This window comes from Oryctolagus cuniculus, chromosome 3, assembly GCF_051225735.1.
Source record: "Oryctolagus cuniculus isolate XC-2025 breed Fujian yellow rabbit chromosome 3, ASM5122573v1, whole genome shotgun sequence".
Classification (NCBI taxonomy): Eukaryota; Metazoa; Chordata; class Mammalia; order Lagomorpha; family Leporidae; genus Oryctolagus; species Oryctolagus cuniculus.
The window spans coordinates 7,687,672-7,697,563 of NC_142869.1; the positions used below are offsets into that span (position 1 = coordinate 7,687,672).

At 58.0% G+C, this 9,892-nt stretch overlaps 1 long non-coding RNA gene across 1 annotated transcript; it reads right to left on the bottom strand.

Moving 5' to 3' along the window:
- Positions 1 to 7,459: 7,459 nt before the first annotated feature.
- LOC149127254 (uncharacterized) lies at positions 7,460 to 8,737 on the bottom strand. Its single transcript, XR_016231857.1, has 2 exons — positions 8,587 to 8,737; positions 7,460 to 7,710 (listed from the first exon to the last, which is right to left on the bottom strand). It is a non-coding gene; the product is annotated as an uncharacterized LOC149127254 (long non-coding RNA).
- Between the last annotated feature and the right edge of the window lie 1,155 nt (positions 8,738 to 9,892).

Here is a 9,892-nt window from a genome sequence, read left to right on the forward strand (position 1 = left end):
CCGGGCCTTTAACCTGCTGCGCCACAGCACTGGCCCCACTTTATTTCTTCTCCCTTCCCTACTTACTTCCCTCCTTCCCTCCTCCTTCCCTCCCTCCCTCCCTCCCTCCTTTCCTTCCTCCCTCCCTCCTTCCCTCCCTCCCTCCTTCCCTCCTTCCCCCCTCCTCCTTCCCTCCTTCCCCCCTCCTCCTTCCCTCCTTCCCCCCTCCTCCCTCCCTCCTTCCCTCCCTCCCTCCTTCCCTCCTCCCTCCTTCCCTCCTCCCTCCCTCCCTTCCTTCCTCCCTCCCTCCTTCCCTCCTTCCCCCTCCTCCCTCCCTCCTTCCCTCCCTCTCTCCCTCCCTCTTTCCCTCCTCCCTTCCTCCTTCCCTCCTTCCCTCCTTCCCCCCTCCTCCCTCCCTCCTTCCCTCCTTTCTCCCTCCCTCCCTCCCTTCCTTCCTTCTTCTTTCTCCTAAAGTGTTTTGGGCATCCGCACCCGTGATCTTGGGCTCTCCTCCCTGCCTCTGTACAGGGCTACTTCTGCAACCTTAAAGCAGACTCCGGGAATGTCCCCAACAGCACGACGCTGTCCGTCAGACCCTGGCCCAGAGTGCCCCTGTTTCCTCCGGGAGGTCCCAGCTGGGGCCGCTGTGGTGGTGCAGTGGGTCAAGCTGCTGCTGGGGACGCCAGCATCCCGGCTCCTCCACGTCCCACCCAGCTCCCTGCTCGTGCGTCCTGGGATGCAGCAAATCATGGCCAAGTGCTTGGGTCCCTGCCACCCACGTGGGAGACCAGGCTGGAGTTCTGGGCACCTGGCTGCGGCCTGGCCCAGCCCTGGGGAAGTGAACCAACAGGTGGAAGATTCTCTCTCTCTCTCTCTCTCTCTCTCTCTCTCTTGCTCTGCTTTTCAAGTAAATGCAAGATAAACAAATAAAAATTAATTTTAAAAAGTTTAAGCCATGATTATGGGTACAGAGGCTGTGATTTGCCATTCGGGATCAGCTGGACCCTAAGACACAGCCTGGCAGCAGAATTTGGCTGTTTGGTTTCCTCCTCTACTTTTTTTTTTTTTTTAAGATTTATTTTATTTATTTGAAAGAGTTTCAGAGAGAGGTAGAGACAGAGAGAGAGAGAGGTCTTCCATCTGCTGGTTCACTCCCCAGCTGGCCGCAACAGCTGGAGCTGAGCTGATCCAAAGCCAGGAGCTTCCTTCTGGTCTCCCACGTGGGTGCAGGGGCCCAGGGACTTGGGCCATCTTCTGCTGCTTTCCCAGGCCATAGCAGAGAGCGGGTTCAGAAATGGAGCAGCCGGGACTTGAATCAGTGTCCATATAGGATACTGGCACTGCAGATGGCGGCTTTCTTTACCTGCTGTACCACAGTGCCAGCCCCAGATTCACTATATTTTAAAAAATGGATTTTCTTCCTTCCTTCCTTCCTTCCTTTCTTTCTTTCTTTCTTTCTTTCTTTCTTTCTTTCTTTCTTTCTTTCTTTCTTTCTTTCTTTCAATGGCCACCACTGCCAGCGCACTGCAGCCGGTGCACCGTGCTGATCTGAAGGCAGGAGCCAGGTGCTTATCCTGGTCTCCCATGGGGTGTAGGGCCCAAGCACTTGGGCCATCCTCCACTGCACTCCTGGGCCACAGCAGAGAGCTGGACTGGAAGAGGGGCAACCGGGACAGAATCCGGCGCCCTGACCGGGACTAGAACCCGGTGTGCCGGCGCCGCAAGGCGGAGGATTAGCCTAGTGAGTCGCGGTGCAGGCTTAAAAAAATGGATTTTCTTACATATTTTCCAGTTCACCTGTCCTGCTCCAAATCTTATCTTTCTAAAATATTTTACTTATTTATAGGAAAGGCAGAGAGACGTGTGTGTGTGTGTGTGTGTGTGTGTGTGGGAGAGAGAGAGAGAGAGAGAGAGAGAGAGAGAGAGAGAGAAAGAGAGAGAGGGTTCCCATCTGCCGGTTCACTACCCAAATGCCCTAACTTCTGGGACTGGGCCAAACCCAGGAGCCAGAGTGTACCCTGGGTCTCCCTCATGGGTGGCAGGAACTCAACTACGTGAGCTATGACCCCCGCCTCCTGGGTTGCACATTAGCAGGAAGCTGGAGCGGCCACAGAACCCAGACACTCTGCTGTGGGGCAGGGATGTGCTAGCCACTAGGCAAAAGGCCCGGCCCAAGTCCTCTCTCCAACACTTGTGCAGCTGGTACGGCGCCTATGTCCTGACCCTGAATGACAAAGTCTCCACGGCCCTGTGTGCTCAGCCGTGGGACCCCTGCCCGGCTGCTGTCCTCCACGCACGCGCAGTTGGGCAGCCAGCAGCCCCCAGGGAGCCCCGCCCTCGGTCCTGCACTCTGCTCTTCCCACAGAAGGCCCTGGAATGAGCGCCGGCTTTCCCGTGGGAGGCAGGATTACCCTTTAGCCTAAGTGAATCAGGCAGCGCTGACGCCGGCGTGTGAGCAGATCCACGCTGCAGCTGCCCAGTCCAAGCTGCGAGAAAGCCCCGGAGCGCACCCTGAAACCTGCCTGGCGGGGCGCTGAGAACCCTTCCGGAGCGCGGGGCTGCGGCCTCTCTCCTCGGGACAAGCCCCCTTCCCCTCACCTGCCCCTCTGGCTTTTCGATCCAAATCCTCTTCCTTTCTGGGTTTTGTTTCCTTCTTAATGTACCTATCATGGGGCCAGCGCTGTGGTGCAGTGGGCTAATGCCCGGCCTGCAGCACCCGCATCCCATATGGGCACCGGTTCTAGTCCCGGCTGCTCCTCTTCTGATCTGGCTCTCTGCTGTGGCCTGGGAAAGCAGTAGAGGATGGCCCAAGTCCTTGGGCCCCTGCACCCTTGTGGGAGACCTGGAAGAGGCTCCTGGCTCCTGGCTTCAGATCAGCTTAGCTCTGGCTGTTGCGGTCATTTGGGGAGTGGACCATCGGAATGGAAGACCTCACTCTCTCTGCCTCTCCTCTTTCTCTGTAACTCTTTCAAATAAATAAAATAATTCTTTAAAAAATAGACTCATCATTTTCTATTTTCATCTCATCCAGAGGCACTCTGGTGCGGGATGCAGGCCCCGGCCTAACCGCTGCATCCAACGCCCGCCCATCCTAGGTTTCTGGCTCCTTAGGGCACCGCTGTGGCGGTGCCTCTGTATCTTGAGTTCCCTCATCACAGCGGATCGGCTCTGAGTCTGGAAGCCTCCACGATGCCCCGCCCTGATCCTGCTGCTGCCTACTCCGCTGCGACCCCCTAATCCTTGGCTCCCTTCCGGTTCCCACCTTGAACCTTGTACCTAAGTTTAGCCCTGCGGACCCATTCTGTGCATTCCCACACACCCAGGAATGGTGGTTTTGCCTGAGATGAATTGCGAGCGGGAAGGGGGTCTGCGGGAATGCTCCCTTACCCCCACCCCGTGGGGAGGGGGCGGGGAACGTCACTGGGTTTGGCCATGCCAAGGCAACCACAGTTGGAACTTGAAGCTCAATACATCTCCAGCAGGCCCGTTTTTAAGCCGGTAATTTTGTATGGACTGGGAATGACATATGACCACCCATAGGAAGAAAGGTTCCCCACCCCTGCTGTGGGGGCGCAGCCGCCTGCTCAAGGGGTTCAGTCCTGGAACCTCCCGTCTCTGAGAAGGGCCAGCGAGAGGCACAGGTGTGCCTACGCTGCATGCCCAGGCATTCGGAACGAATCCCCCGCACGGTGTGGACAGCTGGGCAGCTCTCCCTTCCCAAACACCCAAGATCAGGATTCCAAGCATCGTGCCCTGGGCCACTGCTCCCAGGACTGAGACGGGAGACGAGGCCAACGCGGGCTCTGGCCCCCGCATCTCACCTGTCAACAGGAGCAGCTACCCCAGAGCAGCCAGGGGCCCACAGAGCCCAGGGCGCCGCCAGCCGTGGATCTCGCTCAGACGGAGCCCGTGGGGACGCCCGGAACACCAGGCAGAGATGCCGGGTGGAGTGTCCACCAGTGACGGAGGAGGCGCGGAAGCCCGGAGGTGAAAGCCAACGTGTGGGAGTGCCGAGGGAGTCCCGGGCAGCCACGGTGGCGGCCAGCTGGGTCGTCCCCGCTCCTAAGGGACACTGGGAAAGCTCGGGGACACCCCTCTGGGGCAGAAGCTACCAGTGGGTCCCACTGGGCTCCTCTCTCCAGGTTTTGTAGCTTCTGGAATTCTCTCTGGCTGGAAAATGTAATCAAGTGCTTTAAGTTTTGAAAAGGAATTAGGTTCTTTTCTTTCTTTCTTTCTTTCAATTCATGGCAGAATGACTAAATCCTGCCCCAAATTAAGGGCTCATTTAACTCAAATTACAAATTCAAACATTGTTTCTTTGAGGTTCACTCAAACCACAGGTTTTTTTTTTTTTTTTTTTTTACATTTATTTATTTATTTGAAAGTCAGAGCTACTGAGAGACAGAGGAAGAGAGAGAGAGAGAGAATCTTCCATCCACTGGTTCACTCCCCAGATGGCCGCAAAGGCTGGAGCTGGGCCAATCCAAAGCCAGCGTCCAAGAGCCAGGAGCTTCTTCCAGGTCTCCCACGTGGGTGCAGGGATCCAAGGACCTGGGCCATCTTCTACTGCTTTCCCAGGCCACAGCAGAGAGCTGGAATGGAAGTGGAGCAGCTGGAGCTTAAACCGGCACCCAAATGGGATGCTGGCCCTGCAGGCAGCAGCTTTACCCACTGCGCCACAACCCCTTTAAACAAACTTCTAAAATTATTTTAGTTATTTAAGAGGCAGAGAGACAGGCAGGCAGAGCTTCCCTGTCTGCTGGTTCACTCCCCAGGTGCCTGCAATGGCTGGGACTGGGCCGAGGCTAAAGCAAGGAGTCGGGGACTCAATCCAGGCGTCCCCCGTGCGTGTCGAGGACCCAGTCCCTGGAGGCGTCCCTGCCGCCTCCGAGAGCTGGAGTTGACGCTGAGGACTGAACCCAGGGGCTCCGACAGGGAATACAGGCATCTTAACTGCCAGGCTAAACATCCAACTCTAAACTTATTATTTTTTTAAGATGTACTTATTTACTTGAAAAGCAGAATGACAGAGAGACAGAGACAGCCTGGAGCTCCATCCTGGTCTCCCCCATGGGTGCAGGGCCCGACCACCTGGACCACCTCGGCTGCTCTCCCAGGCACATTAGCAGGGAGCTGGCTCAGAAATGGAGCAGCCGGGACTCAAACTGGTGCTCTAGCCGGCGCCGCGGCTCACCAGGCTAATCCTCCGCCTGTGGCGCCAGCACCCTGGGTTCTAGTCCCGGTTGGGGGGCAGGATTCTGTCCCGGTTGCCCCCCTTCCAGTCCAGCTCTCTGCTGTGGCCCGAGAAGGCAGTGAAGGATGGCCCAGGCACCCGCTTGGGAGACCAGGAGGATGCACCTGGCTCCTGGCTTCAGATCGGTGCAGCCGGCGCCGGCCGTAGCGGCCATTTGGGGGGTGAACCAACGGAAAAAGAAGACCTGTCTCTCTCTCTCTCTCTCTCTCTGTCTAACTCTGCCTGTCAAACAAACAAATAAAAAAAACCCTGGTGCTCTGCTATGAGATGCCAGCATCGCAGGCGAGAGTGCGGCTTACTGCACCACAGTGTGGGGCCCTAACTTTATCTTTTCCGTAAGTCCATTTTTTTCACTAATATTTGAAGGCGCTCTAGTCATCTCACTGTGGTAAACTAGAGCCAGCTCTCACCTTGGCCAGCTGTGTACATCGCTTCTCAACCCACACTCACCGGTGCCACACTGGCAGCTCGAGGGAAGCACGGTGGGCACTTCCACCCCAGGGCCAGTGGCCGGCTGCTCCGTACCAAGCCAGCTACGCAGCGTGCAACTGAGGAGCAAGGGTATCCGGGAGAGTTCTGTGGGGTCCTTGGTTTTCTCTTCCTTTTTTAAGAACCGAGACCTTCCGCAGTGTGTATTAATCCCACGCCTTTAGCTGGAAACTTCCTGGGGCCAAGCCATCTTTTCGAGGAAGAGATCAGAGCCTGGAGAGGTGGCATCGAGGTGGCCCCGCGGAGTGACGTCCTGGGACTGGGGCTGGGGGCCGGGCAGGGGCAGGGCCCGGGGACGTCCAGTGTGCGTGTGCAGACCGTCGTTCCAGAACCTGGGGTGCCAGGGCCCTGGCTAGGAGGCCAGGCCAAAGCTGAGGCCACCCAAACCGCAAGGGTCAAACAGAAGAATGAGTGTGGCGAGAGGACACAGAAGCAGCCGGGGCCCAGGGGGTGGGGGAGGGGTGCCTGTTTCACACGATGCTGGACGTTTAGATGGGGGACATTCCCGAGATCACCTCCCCCCCCCAGCTGAAATTAAAAGGGGCACCAGCTCTGCCCAGAGAAAGGGGGGCAAACCCGGGCAGGAGGACGCAAATGTACTAGGTTCCGACGTCGGGGAGAAGGCGCCCCGGCCCCCCAGGGACAGGCTGTGATCGCGGCAAACAGGTGCGGGGTAACAAGGCACGGCCCCCAGACGAGGCACGGCCCCAGGCGGCTTCCAGGGACCTCGGCGATCACAGACCCCCAGAAGCCCCCGTCGGTGGGGGGTTCCTGCTGCAGGACTTTGGAGTGCCCGGGGCATTCTGAGCGGGGTAGCGGAGACCCCAGGTGCAGGAACGCAGGCCGAGGCACTCCCGACAGTGTGGCCAGCACGCCCTTGAGGCCCTGTCCAGCAGGGATGCCACGGGTGACGGGGCGAGCAGCCCATCTTCACAGACCAGGAGTGCGGTGCCGAGGGGCCAGCACGGGTAGGGCCTGGGCCCGCTTTCTTTCCAGTTCGTTGCTAAAATCCTTCACTTTTCAAATAAATTAGCTGCATAAACCCCCCATCGCTGGCACATGCTGTTTCCTCTTTGCATGCGCACGCAGAACACCCTGACCAACCACAGTCAGGTCAACGACAGGTAAACGGAGTCAGCATCTGCTGACGTTGGCGGTCAACACGCTGACCGATGGGCTCACACGGACGTCACCAACTCAGGGACGCAACAGACTCGCGCATTCCCAAAACCGGCCCACCAGGCAGCAATGGCTGACGAGACCCCGGAGGCTCTCTGCCCAGCGCCATCACTCAGTTCACAACCACCGAGACTGTTTTACGCTGAGCCCCCGGGGGCACAGAGCCCTGGGCCTGTGTGGAGGAGAGCACTGGTCCGTGCCCACGGAGCTGCCAGCAGTCTGTGGGCCCCGGAGACAGCCCGTGCTGTGTTTGTGACGGTGTCTCTGCTGGCCTCTAACAGGAGGCCTAGCGCTCAGTAGGAACTCAGTAAGAAATGACTAATGCAACGTGGATGCCCCGGAACAGAGAGCTGGAGTTCAGGGAGGAAGTGGTGAATTCAGGAAGGCTTCCCAGAGGAGGTGCCAGGTCCCAGTAGGTCCCACAGATAGAGGAGGAAAGGCCCCATCTGGGAGTGGGGTGGCAAGAGGAAGGGCGGGCAAGGGAGGGGTGAGGCTGAAGACAGGCAGCAGGAGGTGGGATTTGAACTGCAAGGCGGCCCAGCCTGTTTATAGAGTCTTTTTTTTTTTTTTAAGATTTATTTATTTTACTTGAAAGTCAGAGTTACACAGAGAGAAGGAGAGGCAGAGAGAGAGAGAGAGAGAGAGAGAGAGAGAGAGGTCTTCCATCTGCTGGTCCACTTCCCAGTTGGCCGCAACGGCCGGAGCTGTGCTGATCCGAAGCCAGGAGTCTCCTCCAGGTCTCCCATGTGGGTGCAGGGACCCAAGGCCTTGGGCCATCTTCCACTGCTTTCCCAGGCCATAGCAGAGAGCTGGATTGGAAGAGGAGCAGCCGGGACTCGAACCAGCGCCCACATGGGATGCCGGCACTGCAGGTGGCAGCTTCGCCCACTACGCCACAGCACCGGCCCAGGCGTGTCTTGAGTGGTAGTCTAACCCGCTGCGCCACAATGACCTCCCCAGCTGTATCTCAGCCACACTGATCTCCTTGTGTGGAAAGTAAAACCAGGCTGCGTCCTGTTTCCTCGGCCGCCAGGAAGCTCCCGGAGGTCTGCTACAAGGCTTTATGGAGGCCAGCGCAGGGGTTTCCCCTGGGCCTTGATGGGCAAAGTCCTTGCAGTTGTCAGGCTGAGGGCTGGGTCCAGCTCGAGGTTGGCTGGTGTGTGAGCCCCTCCCTCCAGGCAGCTGGCCACATGAGAGTTGGCTTCTGCAAAGCCAGCAAGGGAAGGGTACATACAGAACGTGACCAGGCACACGCCACGCCCCGCACGCTGCCCCTCCCCACGCTGTATTCCACCAGTCAGAAGCTCATGGGCCGGCCCCACACGCAAGCGGAGAGCGTGGAGGCCAGGAGAGGGGGTCATGCGACCCCCTGAGATGGTCACACAGGAGATCTGGATGGCGTTCCGGCTCCCGGCTGTGGCCCGGTCCATCCCTGGCTGCTCTCTCCTCCCTGCACGGGGCTCCTCGGATATTAGCTGCTGGCTAGCTGACTGTTCCTCGTGGCCAGCCTTTCACTCGTCCCTCTGTTCCGTGAACGGACATCTCGCCACCCCAAGAAGACAGCAGAGCCAAGGCCCCTCCTGCCAAGAGGGCTCCCCCCGACCCGTCCCCTCACAGCATCTGCCACAGCACCCAGCACAAACAAGTGAGCCAACGAAAATGAAAGGGGCATGCGCCAGACGGACCTGGGTTTTCCTCCCGGCAAGGTGGTTGTTGGATGGCCGTGAACTCCTCCGTTGAGAACTGTACTTAATAACCCCCCACTGACATCACCGTGAGCAGTCACAGAGCAGGCGCTGCACTGTTACGCACGGGGACCCCCGGAGCCGCAGCCCCAGGAGCGCTCTCCAGCTTCCTGTAGGGGAGCCCCCCCCCCCCCCCCCCCCGTGATGACCACTCCCCGCTCTGCCACCCGAAATCGCACAGGCGCAGCACTAGGGCACGGCCCTAGTCAGCCTTTTCCTGTGTAACCTTGGACAAGCTGCTTAACTTCTCGTGCCTCCATGTGCCCGTCTGTAAAATGGAGATAACAGCGGGGCCTGCCCAGCGGGACGGTTCTGTGGGTTGAAAAGGGCCAGGCATACGGAAATATTAGATGACCACTTGCTGTCACTACAGGCAGTGTCACTCCACTGGAACCCACCGGAGCCAAGGCCCGCCCCCTGCCTGCTCTGCGAGCCCCCGCCTGTCCACGGAAGAGAAGCTACTCAGACCTCCAGGGACGCCCTGGAATGTGTGATGACTTTAAAGTGTGTGGAAGGCAGAAGTAAAAGATGCATTGGTTCTGGTGTAAAAACGCTGAAGCTCATGCATATGTTTTTTTTCCTGTCAAGAGATATTTGGGGGCTGGTGCTGTGGCCTAGTGGGTAAAGTCGCCGTCTGCAGTGTCGGCATCCCATGTGGGCACCAGTTCAAGTCCTGGCTGCTCCACTTCAGATCCAGCTCCCTGCTGACGCACCTGGGAAAGCAAAGGAGGATGGCCCAAGTGCCTGGGCCCCTGCCACTCATGGGGGAGACCCGGATGGAGTTCCTGGCTCCTGGCTTTGGCCTGGCCCAGCCCTGGCCGTTACGGCCATTGGGGAGTGAACCAGCAGATGGAAGAGCCTCCCTCTCTGTCTTTCCCTCTCTCTCTCTCTGTAACCCCGACTTTCAAATAAAGAATGAAAAATAAATATTTTTTAAAACGTTATTTAAAAGACCATGGGCGAGAGATCTTTCATCTACTAATTCAGTCCCCAAATGACTGCAACGGCCAGGACTGGGCCAGGCTGAAGCCAGGAGCCAGGAGCTCCATCCTGGTCTGCTGGTGGCCCAGGTACGAGGGCCACCCTCTGCTGCTTTCCCAGGCCCATCAGCAGGGGGCTGGTCCGCAGCACAGCAGCAGGGACTCCTGGGAACCAGATGGCAACGCCAGCCCCCCCACATTTTTTTCCTAGAATACACATTTCCCACGACTTTTTCTTTTTTATTTATTTATTTATTTATTTATTT